Here is a 27,842-nt window from a genome sequence, read left to right on the forward strand (position 1 = left end):
TGGTTCCAAGGTTACATTTTTGTCCTGTCTTTCATTCCTTATGGCTGTTTTGGTCTTGGCTGCTTTCGTTAGTGTGTGAGGACGTTTTGTGTTTCCTTGTGATTCTTAGGATAGTTGCTACAGAAGTGGTTTAGCTAGATATCTGGAGATCAGTATAAAGAAATGTTTGAGGAATGTTTTACACATGTTTTTTGCCTGCTAATAGAAAGCTAAAAATGTTTTGTTACTCCTGACACTCTATGGAGGTAAGAAAATGTTTAGATGCCCTGTTAAAAAGAAAACTTTCATTGTTTGTGAGGTTTATTTCTTGTAAAATGAAATATAATTATCTGATGAAAAATGAATGGTAGTATTATTTGTACCTGAAATTAGTTGGTTGAGTGTTTCGGTTTGAAGAGCTGTTTCTTGGACTTCTTCCCTTGATACTATTTGGACTTCTTCTCTTGATATTCTTTGAATAATTGTTGGAGATATGTTTGAGTGAGATATCTGGAGAGAAGTAGAAAGAATTTGTTTGAGGGATGTTTTTAGATATGTTTTTGTGGTTTTGTGTATGATTTTGCTATGTTCTTTCTGGAGCAGATAGAATAGTAATTTTTCCCCAGTCCCTTTCCAGCACCTTCCCTGAGGTAAGTACTTCGAGGAGTTAGAATGGTAATTCTGCCCCCAGTCACTGTCCGGCACCTTCCCTAAGTTAACTACTTGGTAGAGTTACAATACAAATTCAGCCCGCAAGTCACTGTCCAGGACCTTCCCAGAGATAAGTACTTGGTGGAGTTAGAATAATAATTCTGCCCACCAGTCATTGTCCAGCATCCTCTCTGAGGTAAGAACTTGGTGGAGTTAGAATAGTAATTCTGCCCCGAGTCATTGTCTAGCATCCTTTCTGAGGTAAGTATTTGGTGGAGTAAGAATAGTAAGAATAGTAATTTTGCCTCCCAGTCACTTCCCATCATCTTCCTTTTTAACACTATCACAAGTGGCAAGTTTAAAAATTGTAATAGTCTGGTACTCTTCAGTTCTGAAAATGCATAGTTGACATGTCACATAATTCACAACAAGGGCCAGTTACAGCCACCCCAACACAGAACATCTATGGGTTTCTTATTCATCGTGGTAGATTTGACTCTGAAAGCCTTCTAAGACCCAATAGTGAAAAATGGAATACAAAATGAGTGCTAATGTGCAATGGCCATGCCAATTCTGAGCAACTTTCTCCACAGCAACCTGCAGCAACCACAATGACATGCACCTACAAGTGTTCCCCTGTCATGATGCGAGAACAGGCTCCCATCACAACAATCTAAAGCCAAACCCCAAACAAGAAGACCATATTCTCCTTGAGGTCTTCAGTTTATCCTCCCACAAGCCATAGTACCAAACTCACTCCAAACCGGTTTTCAGTGTATTCAGGAGTTGGTGATTGACAGCGTGTGGTGGTCTCATACATTCTACAGTCCATGCTATACATGGTATGTGGAATGAGAGGTCCTCGGGGGCATTCCAGAGGGGACAGTTGTAGAGAACAGTGAGTGGTTGATGACTGTGGCCAATAAAGATCCAACTTCATTGAACTGTTCATCGATGTTAATTCTAATTTTTATCACCCCAAAATCTGGCAGCAAGCAAGTTTAGCATCATTATTTAAGGCCCCCGTCCTCTCGTGCTGGATTTTAGCACAGGGGGATAAATATGACACAAAGGCCATATAGTCCTTTTCTGGATGGGAGCGCCTACCTTGCATCTCATTGATGCAAGGTAGGTTTCCCCATCCAGAAAACAAAGTTAACTCCATAACTTTGGCACTAGATGTGTCTAACGTCAAAGTATAAATATGGAGTTAGGTTTGTGCTGAATTAGCATTAAAACAAAATTGGCTAAATCAGAGCAAGCCAAGTATAAATATGGGCCCAAGTATTTGGCATGCGGGACCCTGGATTAAGATGGCCATTAATTTTATTGGACACTTTAGTACCCTAGCAAGAAGATCTAGATTTGCGTTTGTGGAGGTGGACTATTATAGCAAATGGTGGGAAGTAGAGTTTATGGAGCAACCTAATGCAAATGCGGTTGTTAAAAGTTTGAAGCGATTATTTGACAGGGAAGGATTCCTTAAACAACTAATGTCAGGCAATGTGGTACAGTTTATCTCTAGAGAAATGAAAGCATTTTTGCGAAAATATGCCATCCAACACAAGCGAGCAGCTCTTTATCATCCTCAAGGAAGTGGTCTTGTTGAAAAAATGAATTGCAAACTAGTTGAATGTATACAATGGGTGATTCAAAATAAAATAGAAGTGAATGAAGCATTGGAGGACATGTTGTGGTGACATCGTTCCTCTCCAAATGTGGTTACTGGGTTAAGTCCATCGGAAGTGCTGAGAGATCTTGTTTCAGCAGCTAAGCTGTGTCCTGCTTGGTTGAGAGAAGTTAAGACAAAAGCCGATAAAGCTAAGACATTAGATAAGATCATTAGACCTCGTGATCAGAAGTTTCAGAATAAAATGAAAGACGACTATGATGCAAAACATAATGCACGGGTAGAAGGAACTGAAATTAATATAGGTGATTGGATATGAGTAAAAGATCCCACTCATGTGGCTAAAGGGTTGTCGAAATCCAGAAGTCCAGAGAGAGTAGACACTGTTTCCAAAAACAAAGTATGCATCAAAGGTCACAAATGGTGGAATCAAAACAGAATAGTGAAAATTAAAGGAGATCGTGATGGTGACACTAGGGGGAGATCTCACAATGTCATTGAAGAGCCACAGTGAACAAAAATCAAAAAGCAAACCTGGTTTAAAAGCAAACAATGAAGAACTATTAAGACACAGAAACAAGAGGATTGATAAAAAACCTGCAAAATATTGTTATTAAGCTTTTACTTATGTATTTTGAAGTGCATTTATATTCAGTTGTTATCATTTTTTCACACAGAGAAGAAAGATGTTGCGGTGATCTCATACATTCTACATTCTATTACATGAAATGTGGAATGAGAGATCCTTGGGGGGCATTCCAGAGGGAACCGTTGTAGAAAGCAGTCCGAGCGGTCGATGACCGTGGCTAATAAAGATCCAAATTCATTGAACTGATTATCGGTATTCATTCTCATTTTCATCACCACACAGTGGTTACACATTTGTCTATATAAGGCATGTTTTCCTGTTGAGAACATCAGATCTCACAGGAGTGCTGCTGGGCTCCCAAGACTTAGGAACTGAAAGTTTTTTACCTGCGCCCACACAATAACATAACAATTGTTGGACTTCCTGATTGAGAGAGTATGGGTCTCATTGTGAGTTTGGAGGTCGGACCGCCAGACCAACAGGGTGGTGCTCTTTTGAATGGTGCCAAGCCAAAGGTCTCGAAACCACCAGATTATGAGTTCCCCACAGGGCTGTCAGGACTGGCGGGGGAGACAGGAGGCAGAATTATGGAGCTACTGCTGCCCATGCTTCCCTACCTGTCGGCACGGATGGTGGACTGTGTCCATGCAGAACATTGTGCGTGGGACACAGTGTGCCCAAAACCCCCCAGTTTTTTGGGGGGGCCTAACCTTGCATTGGGCCGTACCCTGACCTGACCTTACCTGCCTGATTACCAAGCTTTCCAGGGCGGTGGGATCACCATTGAAAACTTGGTGGTCCAGCAGGTCATAATGGCCATGGCGTTCCTAATGCTGGTTTCTCCAAAATTGGCCGTCATGGCCAGGACCGTCACGGTCCCCATCGTACTGACTATGGCCGTTTTGGCTGTCCACCGGTGATGTTTTGGTGGTCCAACCACCAAACTCGTAATCTGGCGGTCTGACCGTTAAAGTTGCGGCAGTCGGACCGCCACCATGGTGGTCCATGTACCACCAAACACATAATGTAACCCTCTATCACTCCTGACTTCAGCTCACCTTACCTGGGACCCTTCTCCTGTTTTAACTTCAGGTTATTTTGCTCCCGCTCCTGAGAACTTGAAATAACAGAGGTTAATGTTATACCCTTCACAGCAACTGTGACAGACAGACAGCAATTAATTTGGAAAGACAGTGTCTTTGGACAGCAGTCTAATTTAGTCAAGAAGACGTAACAAATACCAAGCATGCAAACTAAGTTGCTTATTTTCAAGGGCATATAAAAGACATATAAAGGCAAAAGTGATATGGTTGTAAGTTGTGCTCAATGGCTCATTTTAATGTGAACCAAAGTACTCAAGTTGTGAGTATAAAAAGTGTAACAAAGGTGAACCTTGTTTGCGAAACTATGATTTTGTATGTTTGGTCCTTGTTTTGTCTTCTTGTGTAAATTAGACTGCTTCTGTCTTCTTGTGTAAACCAGGCTGTTATGGCATCGACTGCATAAATATAATTATATATATATATATATATATATATATATATATATATATATATATATATAAAAATGTGTGTATATATATGTACATGTGTGTGTGTAGAGAGATAGATAGATAGATAGATAGATAGATAGATAGATAGATAGATAGATAGATAGATAGATTACCACTTTTGGCAGAATTGGTCACTTGGGTGTGGCATATTATTGTTCTTGGAAGAAGCACCTTGATCAATATGTGCAGAACTACTTCATGTCATCCACTTTCAAATTTTCCAGACCAAAAAGTGAGAAAACCCAGGCTTGATTCCATGAATGTGATTAGCATTAACAGTGTCATTTGTGAATAGCTCTTTCATTTATTTCCCAATCTACATGCATCTTTATGACTGGTGATCTTTTACAGTATATACCCTACTGACTATCTCGTTTTCATAACTTGATGCGAATTTCTGTCACTGATCATGGTTTATTAAAAAAAATTGAGAACTTCTATCTGTTTTCTGTACAGATGCATCAAAGACGCAAGCAGTGACCTAATGTTTTTATATTGTCACTATATAATGAATTGCCTTATTAGATCCAGAGATCGTCTTTATCAGGATGAACAGACCCTCACCATGAACAGACCCTAGCCCACCCAGGTGGCATGGTTCATTTTCAGCCCTGCTCCACGTTGGATGTAATGTGCAATACCGAACGGGCTCAATAAGGAGCATTTTTTGGGTCAAAAGAACAATATCTTTAACCACTTTATTAGCGCTAGGAGTGAAAATATAATGTAAGTTCCACTAAAGGAGTGATTTGGAAAAATGGCACGCTGTTTATAAAGTCACTGCTTTTGTTAAATGTGTAAGAAAGGCAGGAAAGAATAATATATTGTGGTCACTGGTAAATAGCGCACTTGGAGCCATATTTATCAAGCACTTGTGTTGCTCTCACATCATGCAATGTAGTGCAAGAGCGACACAACTCTTAAGGCAGATTCATCAAGCCAGGCAAGGCCACCTTGTGCGGCCTTGCCTGGCTTGATAAATCTGGATTAACGCAACGCAAATATCTGTGTTGCTTTACTCTGCCCAAGCAAGTCATTCCATGGGTGAAATGTGGGCACTCCCACACATCCACAAATGGATTTTGGAGCATTCCCAGATTTACCATTACTGGTAGTCCTGAGAATGCTTCAAAAACCTATGCCTCCCTAGGTGAGGTGTAACAAGGAGAAATATTTGTATTTCTCCTTGTTGCTTCCTCTTTCAATATGTGCTGCAGAATGCACCACACACAGAAGAGGAATATACCTCAGAGAATATTTACGTGCAGGTAGGTGTTTCTCCCTGCACAAAAACAATCTTGCTTACAACCCTGGCACCCTAGCACCATGGTGCAAGGTTGCCTGCATTGGCTCTAGGCAGCACATTGTGCACCAGCGCTAGGAAATGCTAGGAATGCTACGTACAGTGGTAAGTATGGTGCATTCCTGCCCTTTCCCCTATGCAGAAAAATTACTTGCTGGGCTGCGTGATATATTGATCAATATGACCCTTTAAAAAAAAAAAAAAAAAGTTCCAGTGATAATTTCTATTCAAAGTTTTTACAGTGATATAAACAGGAATATATATTTACCAGGAATGGGCCAGAGATCCCACTTACAGTGATGCTACTGAAATAGAAGTCCAGTATTAAAATTTTCTTGTAAATTTAAACTCGGTTTTTCAGGCTCACACATCCTACCTGTGCAATAAATAAGTATGCCGTAATAGTTGACATTAAACTATTCGAATCATACTACTTTTTTTCATAAAACATGTTATGTTTTTATAGACTGTAATGCGTGCATTGTATTTTATTTTTGCACATATTTCATCAACTGACAATTTTATTTTGTAAATTTCTGACGTGTTTACCATATCCAGTGTAGCATTTCTTTCGGAAAAAACATAATTATCTATATATTATTTTTTCGTCGGTTTTAGGAGGAGGAAGTACAAAATACAATAAAGATGAAGTTACTTTTTGCATATCATAATGTTTGTTTTTATACATGATAGAAATCTATTATAAATTTACCAGACATTCAGACTGTTGTCATTTTATTCGTGTGGTCTTCTGAAGGACATTTAGACTTTCCAAACCACACTAGGTGCATGTTCTTCTTTAAGTAGGGTCTATTTTTAAAAGTAGCTTTTAAGAAGCGAATATAAATGCTGTCATCTGTGTGCAGGATTCATCGGTTCAATAAGTTATACATTAGTGTGGAAATTAGACTAATGACGCGACTCTTGGAATGCTTTGATCTTATAAAATTGGGGACGCTTACGGTGATTATTTTAAATTAGAGATCTGGGATGAAATAGGGTTAGTTCTAACTGAATGGCTTATTTTATGAGTCTACTCATTATCTATTAGTTTCGAAATCTAAGAGGCTGTCTTCTTCTGCATGCATTGGCAATATAAGTGAAGAGTCTTTCAGTAGGTACTTTTTATTTTAATTCTCTGCCTTGTGTTAAAACCTGTGTTGGTGAAATGGCTAGGGTTCTTAATACAGGTTAAGATGACTTATTTGAGCAATTATTTATATTCTTCATTCCTTCCACATAGACGCAGAACCTAAATGACCTGAATGACGTTAGCAGTGCTCATGGGGCCCAAGAACCTGACAAAAGAACCATTGATATATGCCTATCGTCACAGGCTAGGTAGAATTGGTTCTGCTTTTCCACCTTTCGAATTTGACAAAATAAATGACACTGAGTAATAACAACTTGTGCAAGCACCCAAGAATAATTATGGGCTTGCTTTATGTCTTATTATCTGATCATTGTCTGATCATTGTTATAATTTATGGGAGCCTGCCAGCTAATGTGTAACAGAATGAGTGCTGTGACCAATGCTAAGGGCGCTGCCCCTTTATGTCATTCTTTCAGGTCCTGCTTTATTCTTTTGTTAAATTTTTTCCATCTTTCTCTTAATTCGTTTTTTACATTTGTGTGTTTTTCCCTCTGTTACTTCTGGTCAATATATGTTAAGGGAAAATAAGCGCTGGTCCCCGAAAATGAGTGCTGGTGGGCCTCACCGGCAACCACCATCTCAAATCAAGAGCTGGTACCTCCATGTAATACATTCAAGCCTGTCAAATTGTGATGTCTCTAGCCACCTGTAATAAAGAAATAATGAAGCTACTCTATTGTAATAAAGTATTACAGTTGAGTTCTGACAGCACAATGTCTGCTGTCAAAGTCAGTAGCCAAGGTGAAAGGCAGGTCACTGAGCATCATTACAGTGCAATTTAAACACATAAAACAATAACTGGCCTTTTCTTCTTTGGATACATTTTTCGGTTTAAAAAAGAGATCAGCAGCAAGGAGATAATGAGATAGAAACATGTTTATTTTTTCGAGGATGTAGGACATTACCAGAAAGATGAGATCTCCGCATGTTTTTACACAATCTGAGGTACACTTATTTTGAAAACTGATTTACATTAAACTGATTCCACTATCTTATTGCAGAAATTACTAACTGCTCTTTGGTGTGAGTAATTTCACAGAACACATTGGGGGTCATTCTGACCCTGGCGGTAGACTACCGCCAGGCCAACGACCGCGGATGCACCGCCAACAGGCTGGCGGTGCATCCATGGGCATTCTGACCGCGGCGGTACCGCCGGTTTCCCGCTGCCCTGGGGAATCCTCCATGGCGGCGCTGCAGGCAGCGCCGCCATGGGGCTTCCGACCCCCTTACCGCCAGCCTGGCTCTGGCGGTTTTGACCGCCAGAACCTGGCTGGTGGTAATGGGTGTCGCGGGGCCCCTGGGGGCTCCTGCAGTGCCCATGCCACTGGCAGGGGCCCCCTAACAGGGCCCGGACAAGATTTTCAGTGTCTGCCAAGCAGACACTGAAAATCGCGACGGGTGCAACTGCACCCGTCGCACCCCTTCCACTCCGCCGGCTCCATTCGGAGCCGGCATCCTCATGGAAGGGGGTTTCCCGCTGGGCTGGCGGGCGGCCTTCTGGCGGTCGCCCGCCAGCCCAGCGGGAAACTCAGAATTACCGCGGCGGTCTTCTGACCGCGCAGCGGTATTCTGACGGCGGGACTTTGGCAGGCGGCCTCCGCCGCCCGCCAAGGTCAGAATGACCCCCATTGTGTTTACACTTTATGCCTGCAATGAACATGAAAGAGCAAGACACCAGTGATTTATTGTAGGAAGGGTGATGGTGTGATCATATATTATAAGGGATAAATGCCTCATTATACTGAGAGTTTCAATTACCCTATAGGGGAACTCATCTTTTGGCCCCATTCCTCTTCATCGTCCTGGGCCCCCTCAGTGACTTGCATATGTCTACATATATGTCATTGGTAATTTACCTTATACATAATTCACTACAAAATGAAAATTCTTTTCAATGCAGTGCACTTACATGTTTCTTTTTGCTCTTCAAATTTGATCAAGGGAACTCATATAGTCAGAAGAAAGACTACTATCAGTGTCTGGTGTCTCTCAACTGTGCATGATACAGAATATTACAAACACAGTCAGATTGTTTCCTCCAACAAGTAAACAATATCCTCTTTCAAGGGTTCATCAATAAAATGAACTTTCTCAACGAATGCAACATTATTCCCCAAAACATTTTAGGTCCTATTTTAATCATCAAAGAATATTATTTTTAAAAGAGGAAAATGTACTTTTAAAATACCTTGCTCCAATTACAGACCTGCATGCTCTGGGGCTATTAAGAAAAATCAAGACCTGGAATATGCATGTCTATGAGTTGCACAAATGTATTCTGTTAGAAATTGGGTTCCTGATTGGCAGAAGTATGCAACCTATCCCACCAAAACCACAATCCTAGTAAGGGTAAGTCAGATACACACTAAAAGTTAACCTGTGCTCATCTCTGGTAGCTTGTCACAGTGAAGTGAGGCTTAACTTAAGAGGCAATTTGTAAAGTATTTCTGCAACTCTTCAAACAGCAAAACAATGAAAACACCACACAAAAATACACCCCATGACTAGAGAAATAGTGCTTACCTTTATAAGTAAAACAAGACTAAAACAACAAAAATCCAATGAGTAGAAGATGAGATATGATTTTTTAAAGTTTCAATTGAAATATAATGCTTAAAAGCATAAAGTGCAAACGGGACATCTGGTCATGCTGGACCAGAGTAAATCCAAAAGTCCAGGCTAACTGCAATGCAGCACAGGTTGGATACAGTCCCAGGTAAGTCCAGCTGAAGTTTTACCTTCTCAGAGTTCTCTCAGGAGACCTATTTGCAGGGGAGAAGGTCTGTGAGAGCAAGGAGATCGTTGCTAGTGGTGGTTCATGGGTGTGAAGAGTTAGCCGGGAATCACAGACGGGCGGGCTGGAGCCCCATGGTTGCAATCAGCAATAGTTGCTGTTTGTAGAGATGAGCTTGAGCATAAAAGCTGGGCCCAGAACTGCATTGGCACCTCTTAAGGGTCAGGTGCTGGTAGACGACATGTCAGGAGCTGCAGCAGATGAGTTGGAAGTCTTTTGTGTACCTGACATTTCAGAAGAACAGGAGGCAAGCCAGCAAGCCCTTTGAGTCAATTTGTTTCTGTGATGGAGAGATGCAGGCCCAGTCCTTCTCACTCCCAGGCAAGAGGGCAGCAGATCAGCTCAGCAAAGCAGGAGTCCAGCAGAGTAGCAGTTCAGCAGATTGACAATCCTTCTTCTTGGAAGATAGTCCACATGTCCAGAAGTGTATTGAGTTGTGGTGTCAGAAGACCAGTACTTGTACACACTTGTGCCTTTGAAGGGGGGGAGAATTCAAATAAAGTTATTTGAAGTGCAAAGAGGTCCTTCCTTCCTGCCCTGGGTCCAGACTCACTAGAGGGAAGGATGCAGCTCTTTTATGTGTGGCAAGACACTGTCCTTTAAGGTTTAAAGTGTGAACAGGTCCTGCACCTCACTCCCCCCACTGCTGCCTGCTGTTTGAGCTCCTGTTGAGCTGTGCCCATGCCCACTGGGCTCTTGCCTGTTTGTTCTGTTTTGTCCATTTGTCTCCACTTTCTGCCAGTCTTGATCTGGTCTGATCTGTCCATTTGTGCATGCCGTGATCCCTTCTGTGCTGTCCATTTGTGCCTCTTTTGCTCTGTTCTATTTTGCTCTAGTAGTTCCTTCTGTGCCCCCCACCTCTCCCACCCCACCACTTAATGCCATTTTTGCCCATGTTTCCTTGACCACCCTCCACCCACTTCACCCCGCCCTACTCAGGACCTACTTAATGGTGGTTGCTGCACCTCCCCACTAAGCAGCCCTGCACCTCGTTCCGCCAATGCTGCCTGCCCTTTGAGCTCCTGTTGATCTGTGCCTGTGCCCGCAGGAGTTCTGCCTGTTTGTTCTGATTTGCCCATTTGTTCATCTCCACTTCATGCCTGTCTTGATCCATTTTGTGCTGTCCATTTGTGCCTGTCTTGATCCATTCTGTGCTATCCATTTGTGCCTGTTTTGCTCCATTCTCTTCTGTTCTAGTTGTTTCTACTGTGCACCCTGCATGCCACTGGCCCGCCACTCGCTTCCTGCTGTTTTGGTCCCAACTCTCATCACCTGCCCTCCTCCCACATCACCCTCAGCTCCCCTTGACCTACTGCGTGACCCCCTGAGCAGGTCCTGCATCTCTCTCACCCCACTTGTGCCTGCCCTCTGAGCTCCTGTTGAGCTGTGCCCGTGCCCGCTGGGGTTCTGCCTGTTCTGTTTTGCTTATTTGTTCGTCTCCACTTTGTGCTTGTCTTGATCCGTTCTGTGCTGTACATTGTGCCTGTATTGATCCGTTCTGTGCTGCCCATTTGTGCCTGTCTTGATCCCTTCTATAAAGCCCATTTGTGCCTGTTGTGCTCTGTTCTATTCTGTTCTGGTCAGTCCTTCTGTGACCTCCTGCATGCCCCCGGTCCCGCCACTCACTTCCTGTCATTTTTGTCTCTGCTCTCCTCGCCCACCACCCTTCCCAGGATCTACTTAATGGTGGTTGCTGAATGACCCCTTCTGAGCAGGTCCTGCACCTCACTCCTCCCACTGCTGCCTGCCCTTTGAGCTCCTGTTGAGCTGCACCCATGCCCACTGGACTTCTGCCTGTTTCTTCTGTTTTGCCCGATTGTCTGTCTGTGCTGTTCCTTTGTGCCTGTCTTGATCCCTTCTTTGATGTCCATGTGTGCCTCTTTTGCTCTGTTCTGCTCTGTTCTAGTTGCTCTTTCTGTGTCACCCTGCGTTCCCCTGGGCCCATCACTTGCTTCCTGCCATTTTTACCCCTGCTCTCCTCAACCGCCCTCCTTACACGTTGCTCTGCCCTCTCCAGGACCTACTTAATGGCAGTTACTGCGTGACCCCACTGACCAGGTGCTGCACCTCGCTCCCCCACTGTTGACAGCCCTCTGAATTCCTGTTGAGCTGCACCTGTGCCTGCTGGGCTTTTGCCTATTTGTTCTGTTTTGCCCATTTGTCTCCACTTTGTGCCTGTCTTGATTCATTCTGGAATGTCCATTTGTGCCTGTCTTGATCCGTTCTGTGGTTTCCATCTGTGGCTGTCTTGATCCATTCTTTGTTGTCCATTTGTGCTTATTTTGCTCCGTTATTTTCTGTTGTGTTCCAGTCATTCCTTTTGTGCTCCAGTGTGTGCCGCTGGCCCCACCACTCGCCTCCTGCTGTTTTTGCCCCTGTTCTCCTCACCCGCCCTCCTCTCACTTCGCCCCGCCCTCCCCTGGACCTACTTAATGGTGGTCTCTGAGAGTCTGCACAGCGGAGGCGCTGCTGGTGCACCTAAGGCAAGCAAAAGGCAAACCTGTCTGTGATCATCTGCGCTTGTACCGCGCCCAGTGCCAGAAACCCTGGACCCACTGTTCATCTCTTATACACCCCTGACGAGATCTGGAACCTCATCCTGAAGGCCATGAACACTGACTGTTACATCTCCTTGCCTCTGACCACAAAGGACCCCTTCTCCTACCACAACAGCCACTTCTCCTGCAATGTAAGAACCACCACTACCCCCACACAGAGGACCCCCAGCCACAAACCACAACTCCACTGCATGCTACTCAATGTCCAGTCGCTGGCAAGCACGCCATAGAGATCTGGGACACCATCACCACTCTCTCTCCTGACTTAATGTTCATTATAGAAACCTGGCTCACCCCTACAACTACCCCAGACATCACCACCGCAACACCCTCTGGATTCAAGATGATTCACTGTGACTGCCCCAACAGACACAGCAGAGGCATTGCAATTATACTCAATGACTCCCCCTGCAGCACCGCCTTGGATGACAAAACCACACCAATCATGTAACACCTCAACTTCCAGATGAAACTGGACACCAACAACACCATAAGAGAAACCATCGCCTACAGACCCCCATGCCCCTGCGCCAATTTCTGCAATGTCATAGCAGACTTAATTGCCTCCCTGGCAGTCGACTCCAACCACTACATCTTCCTAGGGGGTCCAAACGTCCATGTAGAAGACCCAAACAACGTAAACTCTCCTCACTCCACTAAAACATGAGCATCATCATCCTTACTCAGCTGGTCACCGCCCCTACTCACAGCTCAGGACACACACTGGACCCCATCTTCTCCACCAGTGACAGAGCCAAATTCTCCCACACCAACGAAGTAACATGGACCGATCTCAACATCGCCACTCCCTGCCCCTTCAGCTCACTCTTGCAGCTTTCTGCTTTCTCCCATTGTGACGCTTTTTCATTTTTCTCTTCCTCCGTCATTCCCATATGTGTCTTTTGTTCACAGTAAATACCTGAGGCAGAAAAATAAGCGCCGGCCCTCAAAAATAAGTGCCGGTGCTCTGCACCAGAAACAACAAGTACAAATTAAACACTGCCTCCTACATGGTGTTGCAACCGGACCCCCTTTTCCCCATCCCCCACAACTGGGTTAAAGTCATGGAAACCACCTGGATCTCCACCCCCAAGAACACCAGACCCAGCTCGGCAGACGCCCTCGAACTATGCATAAAGAATCTCTCCAATGGGCTAACATGGCCCACCAACACCATGGCCTCCCTGAAAAGCTCAACAAGCAACAAACCCACAAAGCAAGCCACATGCTTCTCCCTAGAAATCTAGACTCTCAATCAATAATGCAGGAAACTAGAGAGACACTGGTGCTCCAACAAGACCCCCGCCAACCTCTACTCCTTCTAGGCCACCCTTAAGGCATAGAACTTCCAACTCAGGGAAACCAAAAAAGAAGCAATCACCACCTGCATTGAAGCCAGCGCTAACCATGACATCTTCAATAACGTCAGAGAATTCTCTTGCCCCTCTGACACGACATACACAGTCCACCCCTCCCAAGCCCTCTGCGACAAGCTATTGGACTACTTCCACCACAAATTTTTCGACATCTACAGCAACTTTGAAACCCAGCCCATCAGCCTTGTTCCCCACCACACCCAAACCCAGACCATCCTCCCCAGTTCTCTGAATGGAGGCAGCTCTCCACAGAGAACACCACTGCCATTGTGACGTCCATCCACTCCTGATCGCCTGCGGACCCTGCCAGCACCAGTTATACAAACTAGGAAAAGAAGTAATTGGAACAGCCCACACAGAAATCTTCAACACCTCCATTACCACCGCCACCGTCCCCAACACCTGGCAACACACCAAGGTCAGACCACTACTGAAGAAACCCTCAGCCAACCCAACCAGCTTAAAAATTACTGCTGATCTTGTGCCTCCCATTTCCCACCAAAGTACTGGAAAAATCCATCAACTGCCAGCTCACAGACAACCTTGAAACCAACAACTTACTTGATCCATCCCAATCCCGCTTCTGACTGAATCACAGTGCCGATACTGCCCTGATCACAGTAACCAATGACATCAGATGCCTCCTTGACATCTGGGGAATAGCAGCCTTCATCCTCCTCAACCTATTTGCAGCTTTCAACACTGTCTCCCACCACATGCTGATCACAAGACTTCACACCATCAGCATCCAAGATGACACACTCAAATGGATCTCCTCCTTCCTCAGCAGTTGCACACAGAGGATCCTCTTCCCATCTCTGCCCCCAAAGACATCATCTGTGGCTTCCCCCAGGGCTCCTCCCTCAGCCCTACTCTCTTCAATGCCTACATGACTCTGCTGGCCGACATCGCCTGTACCCACGGACTTCACATCATCTGATGTGCTGACAATACCCAACACATCTTTTCCCTCGCAGACGATGCCACCTCCACATGAACCAACTTCCAAAACATCATGACATACTGCCTTCAGCTCCATCCTGGCTGATTACAACCTGCACCCGCCGTAATCCTATTGGGATCAAAGATCCTGGCGGAGATGGCAGTAGGTTGGCAGGTCTGCATGCCAACCTTGTAATGTGACTGGTGAATATCTATGGTTTCATATGTTTAAAATGTGAGCCTAACTGTAATGCCTTTGTAACCTATGATTTTTTCAGTGAAAAAAATATATTTTATATATATATATATATATTCACACTCTCCTTCTGTACTTCAAAAAGGATACAACACTCCACAGTTGCTGAAAATAGTTTGTTTACACCAAAGGAACGCGTCTCGGCGTTTATGCCTTTGTCAACCTTGCGGTCGCCATTTTTAATACGCCTTATATACCACATGATTGGTTTTACAAATCTAATTATTTTTTAAATCTCATACGACATTTAAACATATTAGCCAACCTACACAATTGCTTCTACTATATTTCATTAATCACATAATGATGTCTAATTATACATTTTCAAATAACTTTGATTTTACTTGTGAATCCCTTCAAACATAATACATAACGATATGGATAGTCATAAAATAAAATAAACATATCCTTAATTTCACGTCAAAAAATAGCTTGTAACATGCTTGTAACATTGTCAGTCCCTCATTTTTGAGAAGGACTGGTTGACTTGACATAATTTATTTAGCAGTGTGAGGGGTTATCCTTTGCTGTTTTTGATTGGTTTGTCCTTCATGTATGTATTTTTTTAGGTTCTGTGTGAATGCATCGGAGTGATTGTGTATTCTGTTTTTATTCATTTATCTTTCCTACGGAGGATTATTCACTATAACATTTTTTGTGTTGATTAGTAATATAGTTTGTTTGGTTATTATTTAATTAATGAGCATTCATTTGATTAAATAAATATTACACATTTTTTGTTCATATCATATTGTGGATGATCTTTTGAGCTTGTGATGTTTCTTGATTTGTGAGATTGGGATTCCGAATCTAGGAACCCCTTTTTTTGATCCAGTAATTATTGCCTTTTCTCTTTGTCATGAGGGATTTCATGTGTTTCTGAGAGGCCCTATACTCATACTAATTTCTGCCTTTGAAGTAGGCAAACATCAACGGAAAGTCTTTGTAGTGCACAAGACCCTGCTTTCCCTGCCCTGGCTTCAGAAACATCCCATGGGGTTAGAGACGGCTTTGTGCAAGGATAGGCACAGACCTATTTAGGTGCAAGTGTCAGTTCCTTCCTAAACTCTAGCCCAGGAAGACCCATCATGATATGCAGAACACACCTCAGCAATCATTGTGTGACTGTCTAGAGTTAATTCACAAACAGCCTAACTGTCACCCGACCTTGTTGTGTGTTCTACAGCCATGTAGAGGCACCAAATGGTTAAGCAAGAAAATGCCCACTTTCTAAAAGTGGAATTTCCAAACATAATTTAAAAACCAACTTTGCCAAAAGATGCATTTTTAAATTGTGTGTTCAGAGACCTGAAACTCCATATCTCTATCTGCTCCCAATGTGACATTACACTTACTAGGGACATATACGTAAATTAAATATGACACGTGGGTATGAGCCAATGTTACCATGTTTTAGGGGAGAGAGAACATGCACATGCACTTTAAAACTGTTTAGCAGTTGTAAAGTGCTCAGAGTCCTAAAACCAGCAAAATCGAGGTCAGAAAAAGAGGAGGAAGAAGGCAAAAAGTTTGAGGTGACCCTTCAGAGAGGGCAATTTTCCAACATATTCATTTTTTTTGTAATTCACACAGGTGACAAACATTCCCCAGGGGAAGCTGCCAGTTGCATTGATTCCCTGGCATATGCTTATGCTTTTCAACCCTAACTCTGCAAATTCCAAGTGTGAATTTCAAATGTCCTCAGTTTTGGCAATTCACAGTCACAGGGTTAGTGTGAATAGAGCATTGCATTTTTTATCTTCTTCATTATGAAAAATTCAATGTTTCATTTAACTCTGATGCAATGGGGGTGTTTGAAGCACTTTCCAAGTTTCTGTAGTTCCTGTTGTTCAAGGTAGGGTGTTTCTAATCAGGCCTGCCCTTTTTTCTGTTTCTGATTACTGCTTCAGGAAGATCGAAGACAGACAAGCGAAGAGATAGCTCACTTCATTCTGCCCCTAACTTATGCTTGGACGAGTCCTGCTGTTAACCTGATGTGAGAACCATCACTTTAAACAATGGCTGTGCCTGGAGAGCAGTCAGGAAACAACATTTGAAGGAGAACTGACCCAAACCAGTTTTGAAGTTAGAGACATTGGCTCCACATTCCCTATCTGGAAAAAGCGCATAAAAGCTGGATCCAAACCACCCCCTAAGGCTTCTTAACCAGGAAAGACAGTAGTTCACAGATTATTTGAACAGCTGTTGTTCAACCAGGGCTGGTATCTGCCTGACAACCTGTCTCCCAGAGATGAGGGGACATCAGCTGAAGCTCGCACTTTTTTCTGGAGGAACTGAGGGTCTGTCTGGAGTGTTTACAAGCCTGTCAGTTGAGAAAGTAGAGAAGTGAGATTATAGCATTGAACAATGTATATGAGTAACTACCAAGGTGCTTTGTCAGATTGCTGTCAGTTGAGTGGCTGGTGCTGCAGTAATCATTGGAGGGCATTACAGTTGAGCTCCAATCGTTAGCCCAGTGACTGCAGCTGCTTAAGGACAGCAAGGCAAAGGGATCAGCCTGGATGCCACAGCTTTTAACCCAATATATTAGCACAGTCAGTAGTGCTGGTGCTGAAGCTGCCCCCACCAATCTCCTCAGAGAAAATCATTCAAAACAGGGCTGCAGGCATGGCGTGCTAACTTGAATTATGATTAAATAAGACAGAATAATTCTAAAAGGCTTTTTCATAACATGGGATTCATGTTCTTAGTTGTGCATTATGTTTTTAAAAGTGGTCTTAATTTATGGCTACTGAGGGTTCTCGCTCATTTTGTCTTGTATTTACGTATTCCTCCCTCCAGGTAGCACGCCAGAGAAGAGCCACTGTCACAAGGGTAGAAACATGTCCCCTCCTACCTCTAAGCACTCACTGCTACAGAAGCCAGCAGGTAAAAAAGTGTGGCCTAACCTGCACAAAAGACTTAAATTGTGCAGAAGGGTCTCATGTATTAAATAAGTCTTTTTGTCAAGAGTGAATAATAAAGAGGCATTGAAATGTAACTCGCATTTGTGAGAATTATGCTATCTGCCCTAGTGCATAATTCTGGACAATAAGGGGAAGGGAACAGAGAATTCCTGGAAAACATTTTGGAGTGAGAGGTGTCTCCACACAGTTTTCAAACCTCTATGTCTCCATTAATAGACACTATTAAGTTATACTGTCTGATTAAAGTAATTTATTTTTTTCCATAAAAAACAAGAATTAGGCTGGATATATTTTATGCTATTGTTCCTGTTGTTTGACTTGCGAGTTCTGAACTCTTGCCCTGACACTGCTTCCCTGAGAATCCTGCATCTAGGCATGGGCGGAGCTCGTGGAATTAAACTGCACAGAATTTTGTGGAGTCACATATAAACTCTGCGTGATTCCGCAGAGTTTCACCCACCCTGCAGAGAGACGTACAGAGAGAGACCACTAGAGAACGACTTCACAGTGTATCTTTTCTTCTGATTATAGTGGTGCTATAACCCTGCCGTGCACTGGACCTGGAGGTTCTTAGCTGTTCTCTTGCTGGGCAGGCGCCACACCCACTCTGTCCATTCCAGACTCCCATCACTGTTCTCCTGCAACTTCCGCTCCCTGTGCATGATTGTACGTCCAAGCAAAAGCACCAAATTTCACCCCCTCCCAAACCAGCCAGATGGCATCCAGCCTTTAACCTTCTCTCTCCCCCATGCAAACTGGTGCCACCAAACACCAAAACCACTGTGTGCACTGCTGCCCAACATCTGAGAAGAAAACATACTGGCTGGCAGTGTTGAGGTGGCCATGGCTGCACATTCCTTTCTCAGGGCACACAGGGTATCTTTGAGCTTGCTGGTGCAGGTTGTCACCACTGGTGCACAGACAGAGCATGTGTCTGTCACACACACACGCTCCTGGCTTTTTGAGAGCCCCCTTGGTTTCACTTTCTCCTCGTCCTGACTCCTTCTCCCAGTCTTGAGCCTAGACATCGTTGCCAAACGTGGTCAATAAGTACAAACTAGTGGAGCTCAACACAGATGATGTGACAGAAAAGAAAACATAACATCAATAATAAACCTAAAACTGTATTGCAAAATCATACAGTGGGCCGTGAACTCTGCCACACAGCAGTTATCAAAGTCGTTTCCTGAACTCCGTGCTCCAAGCAGAGCGCAGAGTGGCAAAACTCTGTGAACTCCACCAGCCGATTGGAGTTTACCACCCACCAGTACCTGCGACTCCCTACCCACACTACCATGATAGTCAAGTGTGACAAGGATCATACTTGGCATAGTCTGCAGAGCCATAGTAGGCTGGGCCACAGAACACCAGTGATATATGACTTCAACAACCATGGGAGATACCCAGTAGCGCCATTAAGCTCTATGGCCCCTTGCTCAGGGTCTGGCAGGTATCAACTGAATAGTATGCAGAAGGCACACATTAAAGAGATACAGGGGGTCATTCTGACCTCGGCGGTAAAAGGCTCTTACCGCCGGTCAGAAGCCCGCCATTCTACCGCCGCGGCCGCGGTAAACCGCCACGGTCATTCTGACCCACAACTGCCAAACCGCCAAAAACCCGACATCCACGGAAGGCCGCCTCATCAGCGATAAACTGGAGATGCCCAAACCTCCACCGTCATGCCAACACAAACACGCCCATGCCATTACGACCCACGAATCCACGCGGCGGTCATTTAACCGCGGTATTCCATTGGCGGTACACACCGCCGCAGTCAAAATACACACCCAGCTCCAAAACACTGCCACATTGGACAATTAGTAATACACACACCTGATACACATACAAACAACACTCCCACACATCCAATCAACTATAAAACACACACCCACATCACCCACAAACCCCCACTACTAGAAATTCGGAGAGAAGGCGAGAGAGAGAGAGAGAGAGAGCACAGCTATCGAAAACCCCAACACACAGAGGAACACAACATCATCACCCACACTACATCCACGCACAAAACACCACACACCACCACACACACCACACTCATCACCACAAACACCACCCCACACCACCCCATGGCACCCCAAAGACACCCCAGGTTCTCGGACCAAGAACTCAGGGTCATGGTGGAGGAAATAATTAGGGTAGAGCCCCAGCTATTCGGCACACAGGTGCAGCACACCACAATAGCCAGGAAGGCGGAGCTATGGCAAAGGATCGTCGACAGGGTCAACGCTGTGGGACAGCATCCCAGAAACCGGGAAGACATCCAAAAGCACTGGAACGACCTACGGGGGAAGGTGCGGTCGATGGTGTCAAGACACAACATCGCTGTGCAGAAGACTGGCGGCGGACCCCCACCCACTCCACCCGAATTCACAGCATGGGAGCAAGAGGTCTTGAACATCCTGCATCCTGAGGGCCTCGCTGGAGTAGGCAGAGGAATGGACTCTGGTAAGTCTAATCCCAACTACTTCACCCCCCCCAACCACCAGCATGCCAACCCACACACCCACCCTCACCCCCAACCCCCCAGCACACATCCTCCCTGCCAATGTCTCACCAGCACAACCCACCCAACACAACACCAATCCCTGAATGCCAACACAAACCATGGACACCCATCACCTAAGCATGACCACTGCACATACCCATCCCCCCCCACAAACCACCCTCACAACTCCTCCCACAAGGGAATGCCAGCACTGGGGGACAAGGGCACCCACAAATCGCACGCCATGGCACACACAGAAGCAATAACCATACTCTTTTACCCCTGCAGGGCCCGAACGCCAACACACCGGCCCGGAGGGTCCAGATTTGTCCATCCCGCCCCCCAGAACAGGCCCCCAGTGATGACAGCAGCTCTGTCGACCTAGAACCTGATGACCAGCCCGGACCATCGGGGACCTCTGGACAGTCGGTTCCCCACACACAGACACAGGCCACAGCAGACCCAACCCCCTCTGGGAATACCAGCACAGCTTCCACCCAGCGGGCCCATGCCTCTGTCTCCAGGACGCGTCAATCAGCAGTGTGTCCGCCACTACAGGGCACCCAGGCTGACCCACCACCCCAACAACAACAGGGACCTGGGGGCAGTGGTAGTGGGCACACCGTCCAGGGGACAGAGGCCCGGGGAAACAGGGCAACTGGGAGGGCTGCTGTGCGAGAGGGGGTTGACCGGCCCAGGGAACCCACTCTCCAAGAGGCCCTCACCACCATCATGGGAGCATACCACCACTCCCAGGAGACGATGGCGACGGTACTGGCCAGGTTCCAGGAGATCCAGGCACAGCAGGAGGAACGGTACATGAGGTTCAGAGACGAACTCCGGAACATCGGTACCGCAATGGGGACCATCGTCCTGGCCCTCAACCAGATAGTCACCACATTGTGGGACCATGTGGCACCCCAAAGGGCCCCTGTCACTAGCCCGGACGACGAACAGCCTACCACCTCCGCCGGCGCTAGTGGACAGGAGGCCCCCACACCACGACAGGCCACCAGAACCCCACCTCCTGTTGAAGATCAACCACCCCGCAAGCGGAACCTGAGATCACACAAGAAGACAGAGTAGGATGCCAAGACCCCCGCCAGCATAAGATACCCCCTGATGTCAGCCCACTGTCCCACATTGTCACCCTGTCCAACCTTGAACTGCCCCTGCTCCATCCTTCCACAGGCATATGGACAATGCACCTGTGCGACTGAGAACTGGACTCTGCCATGGACATTACTACACCCCCACCCATCACCGTTTTACTATCATGGACCTATATCCAGCACTTAAAATAAATCACCAATTGCACTTCAAAAATCAGGAGTCTGCTTGTATTCTTTACAAATGTATTACACATAACGGTGCAATAATGTTCAGTCACATTGTGATGACAACATACCAATCTCTATAAGCATTAGTCCATGGGCAAACAAAGCAGCAGTCACGCTGTGGGTCATACAGCTCTGAAAAGGGAAGGGAAAGTCAAAAATCAGTTAAAACGAACTGGGGGGAAACACAGAAAGTAGAGATGCAGGAGGGCAGAAGTAAATTTAAAATGGCGTGGGTGATTCTTACCTGTGTGCTACTGAAAATACTGTTGTATAACTGTGTCCCTGTTGTCCGTGTCGTCCCCGTCGTCTTCCTCCTCTTCACTCTCCACAGGCTCCACAGCTGCTACAACACCACCATCTGGACCATCCTCCTGCAGGAAAGGCACCTGGCGTCGCAATGCAAGATTGTGAAGCATACAGCAGGCCACGATGATATGACACACCTTCTTTGGTGAGTACATTAGGGATCCACCTGTCATATGCAGGCACCTAAACCTGGCCTTCAGGACCCCGAAGGTCCGTTCTATAATCCTCCTAGTTCGCCCATGTGCCTCATTGTAGCGTTCCTCTGCCCTGGTCCGGGGATTCCTCACTGGGGTCAATAGCCAAGGCAGGTTGAGGTAACCAGAGTCACCTATTAGCCACACACGGTGTCTCTGTAGCTGTTCCATCACATAAGGGATGCTGCTATTTCGCATGACATACGCGTCATGCACTGACCCAGGGAACTTGGCATTTAGATGGGAGATGTACTGGTCAGCCAAACAGACCACCTGGACATTCATCGAATGGTAATATTTTCTATTTCTGTACACCTGCTCATTGTCTTTTGGGGGTACTAAAGCCACATGGGTCCCATCAATGGCACCAATGATGTTGGGGATATGTCCAAGGGCATAGAAATCACCCTTCACAGTGGCCAAATCACCCTCCTCAGGGAAAACAATGTATCTCCGCATGTATTTCATCAGGGCAGACAACACTCTGGACAAAACCTTAGAAAACATAGGCTGAGACATCCCTGATGACATGGCCACTGTTGTCTGAAAAGACCCACTTGCCAAAAAATGGAGTACTGACAGAACCGGCACCAGAGGGGGAATCCCTGTGGGTTGGCGGATGGGGGACATCAGGTCAGGCTCCAGCTGGGCACACAGTTCATGTATAGTGGCTCGGTCAAGTCGGTATCGAAGTATAATATGTCGTTCTTCCATTGTCGACAGGTCCACCAGCGGTCGGTACACGGGAGGATTCATCCTTCTCCTCGCAAGTCTCAGCGGACGGTGCCTAGGAAGGACAACATGGAGCACAGAGTCAAGCAACCCACAGGTACGTTCACCCAGCTTGCACAGTACACGAATCGCTATGCATTGAAAGGCATGTATGAGTGGCAATGCAAGGCCTAGGCCTGTGTGACGCAGTAGCAATTAAGCCATGTGGGCCCTTGTAATGGCGGCTGCCTGACCTGAGAAGTGTGACAGTGGGATATGAGGTCAACGCGCTGGCGTGGCACACCGTGGCGGTAGGCGGTCGAAGACCGCAGTGCGAAGGCGCATTGGTTAACATTGAACCCTATGGGTCTCAGGAGCCAATGACGATGTGCGCCGGCGGTCGCGGTACGCACCACGTGACCGCCATTTTCTATCTGCTTAACCACTCGAGACCTGACCATCCACAGGAGAGGACCTATACTGCAAGTGCTGCTGTGACCTCGGTCTGGAAGAGACAATGACTGCTGCGACTGGGGAAAGGGCCCCTTCCTTCACTTCAGAAGAGTTGGAGAAACTTATGGATGGGGTCCTGCCCCAGTATGCGCTACTCTACGGTCCTCCAGACCAACAGGTAAGTACACTGGGTGCACGTTGAATGGGCTATGCCTGGGTTGTGTATGGTGGATGTAAGATGGGGGTGGGGAGCGAATGAGGAGTGCAAGGCACGACAGATGAGAGCATGTGCCACATGGCAGGTTTGGGGGGGGGGGGGCAATCACATCTAACATGCAGAAAAATGTTGAAAATTCCTTTCCCACCCTGTACATGTCAAATAGGTCAGCGCCCATCAGAAAGTCGACATTTGGCGTGCCATCGCCATGGAAGTCCGGGCCCTGGGGGTCCACAACAGACGGGGCACCCACTGCCGAAAGAGGTGGGAGGACATCCGCCGCGGGACCAGGAAGACCGCCGAGTCACTGCTGGGGATGGCCTCCCAACGTAGGAGGGATGCCAGTCGTACCTTGACCCCCCTGATGTCCCGGATCCTGGCGGTGGCCTACCCCGATTTGGATGGGCGCGTGAGGATATCACAGCAGACACAAGGGGGTGAGTACCAGCACATTCTGCTATCTTTGCACGCAGTGGAGGCGTCTGGGTGGGGGAGGAGGGCTGTGGGTGACATTAGGCCAGGGCGCTTTCTGTAGTGTAGTCCCCTCCTTTAGGCATGGCCCTGTGCCCCCGCCCCCCACCTCTGTAGGGTGCCAAGTACAGCAATCGATGGTCCAGCATCACCCATGTGCGCACTTGTTGTCCATAGACCTGTTGGCCTAGTCACAAGTACTGAGTAGTGTACCCCGATTGCGCGGTGTAGTGCATGAGGCTCCTGTGTCTGTCCTCTCCGCCAACGGTGTTGACAATGCATGCTCTCAACCTGTTTTTATTTCTCCCCCCACCCTTTTTCTTTATCTTCTTGTGCATGTGTGCATTAGCATCATCAGGCGGAGGAGAATTGGCATCGGAGCACGAGGGAGCTGCAACTCACAAGGCCCCCGTGGGCCATGGTACAGACACCGAGGTCACCAGTGATACGGAGGGCGAGGGGAGCACCACAACGGGGACCCGTGGTGACACCAGCGACACCGACAGGTCCTCGGAAGGGAGCTCCCTAGCGGTGGCGGCAACATCCGGGCCCCCCGCCTCTACAGGTACAGCCGCCACCCAGTGCACCAGCTCCGCCCTCCCAGCAGCCCCTCAGCCTTCGCTCCGTGCCCGCTCGCCCAAGAAGGCGGGCATCTCCTTCGCCCCAGGCACCTCAGGCCCTGCCCCTGTTACCCCTGCTGCCCTCAGTGAGGAGGTCATTGACCTCCTACAGACCATCATTGTTGGGCAGTCTACCATTTTGAATGCCATCCAGGGGGTAGAGAGGGAGGTGCATCGGAGCAATGCATACCTGGAGGGCATTCATTCGGGTCAGGCTGCCCATCAACGATCGTTCAATGCTCTGGCCTCAGCACTGACGGCAGCCATTGTCCCTGTTTCCAGCCTCCCTCTTCTAACTGCCTCCACCTTGTCTCTGTCTCCTGTTCCTCAGCCTATCCCATCCACACCATCAGACCAGCCTGCACACACCTCAAAACCCAAGGGCAGCTCATCTAGACATAAGCACCACAGATCACACAAGCATTCACCCAAGCAACACCCAGATGCAGACATGCCAACAGTCACTACCACCTCTGTGTCCCCCTCCTCCTCGTCTCCCTCCTCCCTCCCTGTGACGTCTCCACTCACACCTGCATGCACACCACCATCAGCCAGTACTTCTATCACCAGCACACCCTCCAGTACAGTCCGCACACGTGCAGTCTCCACCCCCACTGCCATTTACACGTCCCCTGTGTCCTCTCCCACTGTGTCTGTCACCCCCTCTTCCAAGACACACAAACGCAGGCAGCCACCCACCCAACAGCCAACCACCTCACGACAGCCTATGTCACAAGCACCTGCACCCAAAGACAGCACACCTGACTCTCCTACAACCACATCCTCTTCCTCCACTCCCATACCCACTACACCTACCCTTTACATTGGTCCTAAAAAACTTTACCTCTCCAAACTTAACCTCTTTGCCCCACCTGACCCACCCCCTCCATCTGCTAAGAGTCCCAAGAGCACCTCAGCCACCACCAGCCCTGCTTCAAGTGTCACCATTGTGCACGGGTTTTGGAGTCCACCCTTTCCCAGCACTGATACATCGGCCAGCAGCAAGGGGACAGCCAGCCCCCCCCCTGGAAAGAGGACTCGTAAAATCAAGGGCCGCCGCGAGAAGACTGACACGGCTGCCCCCAAGGAGCAAAGTCCTGGGCCGTCACCTGCCACAACATCCAGGGGAGGCAAGGGCCAGAGAGCCTCATCGAAGGAGGGCAAGGGCAGCAGGGCGGAGAAGTCAGCCAGCAGGGGCGCGGACCAGGAGGGCCCCACAAGCCCCATCCCGGGTGTGAGGGAGGACACCCACGGGCCCAGGACTCCGTCACAGAAGGGTCCAGCAACTGCACGGTCGAAGAGGGCCCCGCCGTGCAGAAAGGCACCGCTGAAGAGGGCCCCGCCGTGCAGAAAGGCACCGCTGAAGAGGGCCCCGCCGTGCAGAAAGGCACCGCTGAAGAGGGCCCCGCCGTGCAGAAAGACACCGCTGAAGAGGGCCCCGCCGTGCAGAAAGGCACCGCTCCGCTGGGCCCCGCCGTCTCAAGCACCGCTCTGCTGGGCCCCGCCGTCTCAAGCACCGCTCTGCTGGGCCCCGCCGTCTCAAGCACCGCTCCGCTGGGCCCTTCCTGTCAAGCACCGCTCCGCTGGGCCCCGCCGTCTCAAGCACCGCTCCGCTGGGCCCTTCCTGTCAAGCACCGCTCCGCTGGGCCCCGCCGTCTCAAGCACCGCTCCGCTGGGCCCTTCCTGTCAAGCACCGCTCCGCTGGGCCCCGCCGTCTCAAGCACCGCTCCGCTGGGCCCCGCCGTCTCAAGCACCGCTCCGCTGGGCCCTTCCTGTCAAGCACCGCTCCGCTGGGCCCTTCCTGTCAAGCACCACTGGCCCATTGACAGTGCCGGTTCTGTGTCGAGCTAGTGTTCACCCTGCACTCGGGGCACCCTGCCTCCTCCATTACCTGTGGAGTCTGTAATTCACCTGATGGCCTGTGTCTCTGCACTCCCCAGGATGGCACAGTGGGCAGACCACCCACTGTAGAGACTTGTGAGAATGTGGCTTTGCACTCCCCAGGATGGCACAGTGGGCAGACCACCCACTGTAGAGACTTGTGAGACTGTGGCTTTGCACTCCCCAGGATGGCACAGTGGGCATGGTGGACCCTTCGTGGATCTGACGTCGTGGACTCATGTGGCTGAGGTGCCCCCCCTTCCCTTCCCCCTGAGGTGCCTGTAGTTTTGTCATCTGATGTCCCAGCAGTGTTCTCTCCAATGGACTCAGGTCTCCTGTGTGGGCTTTGCCCATGTGTTGATACACTTTGGCCCACGGACAGTGGAAATTTAAGGGACTGTGCAGGACTTATTGCCTATGTTTATCGGTTTTGCAATGTTCTTACTTGATTTTTTACAATTCATATTGCTATTTTACCATGACTTCAAAGGCCCTCTTTTATACATAAATTTTGTTTCTCACTTTAATTATGTCTTTGCATTATTCCGGGGGGTTTGGGTGGTGTCACTGTGACTTGGTGCTCTGCATTGGTGTGTAGATAGTTGGGGGGGGGGCGCATATGTGTGTGCCCATAAGCTTTCCTCCTCCCACCTCCCCTGTGTCGTAGGTGCAGTACTCACCGTTGTCGTCTGCGCCGGCGTTCGTACTCGTGGTAGATGAGCAGGTAGACAATAGCTGGTAGGATGTTTAATTCGGGTTCCATGCTGTTCTCCGTCCTCGTGGAGTGTGTATAGGTGAGCGTTTTCCCGTTCGTAGTCTGTTTCCGCCGTGTTTTTATCGGCGGGGCTCCCGCCCCGGAAAAGGTGGCGGATTGGTGAGTTGTGATAGTGTGGGCGGTACATTGTCTGCCGCCTGCCTCTTGGTGGTGACCGCCGCGCTGTTTGTGTGTCCCGCCGTGGCGGTCGGAGTGTTAAGGTGGCGGGCTGTGTTGGTGGTTCCCGCTAGAGTCAGAATTCCATTTTTTGGACCGCCTGCCTGTTGGCGGGTTGGCCGCCGCTTTATCACCGACCGCCATGGTTGGAATCACCCCCACAGTTCTTTCTTGCCTGACAACAAATAGAAAATCTACTTGAGCGGCAGAAAAGAAGCAACTCCCTCTTTCGCTGCACATGATGCCATTCGCTCAGATTTTTCAGTGCAGGACAAACACCGGGCACTAAAAATCTACGCGAACTTCGTGACCTAACGCACTCTGCCACTTGTGGAACTCCACATAGTGCAGTGGTGTTTTTGGGTCACTTCGCAGAACTCCACAAACTCCTCTTCTAAACAAATTAACAAGGCCTGCAGAAAAACAATGGAGATCTGTAATACTTACCAAGTACTATTCAACCAAGCTCTCTATTAAAACAGGCAAGGGTTCTTTGCAT

This window comes from Pleurodeles waltl, chromosome 6, assembly GCF_031143425.1.
Source record: "Pleurodeles waltl isolate 20211129_DDA chromosome 6, aPleWal1.hap1.20221129, whole genome shotgun sequence".
Lineage (NCBI taxonomy): Eukaryota > Metazoa > Chordata > Amphibia > Caudata > Salamandridae > Pleurodeles > Pleurodeles waltl.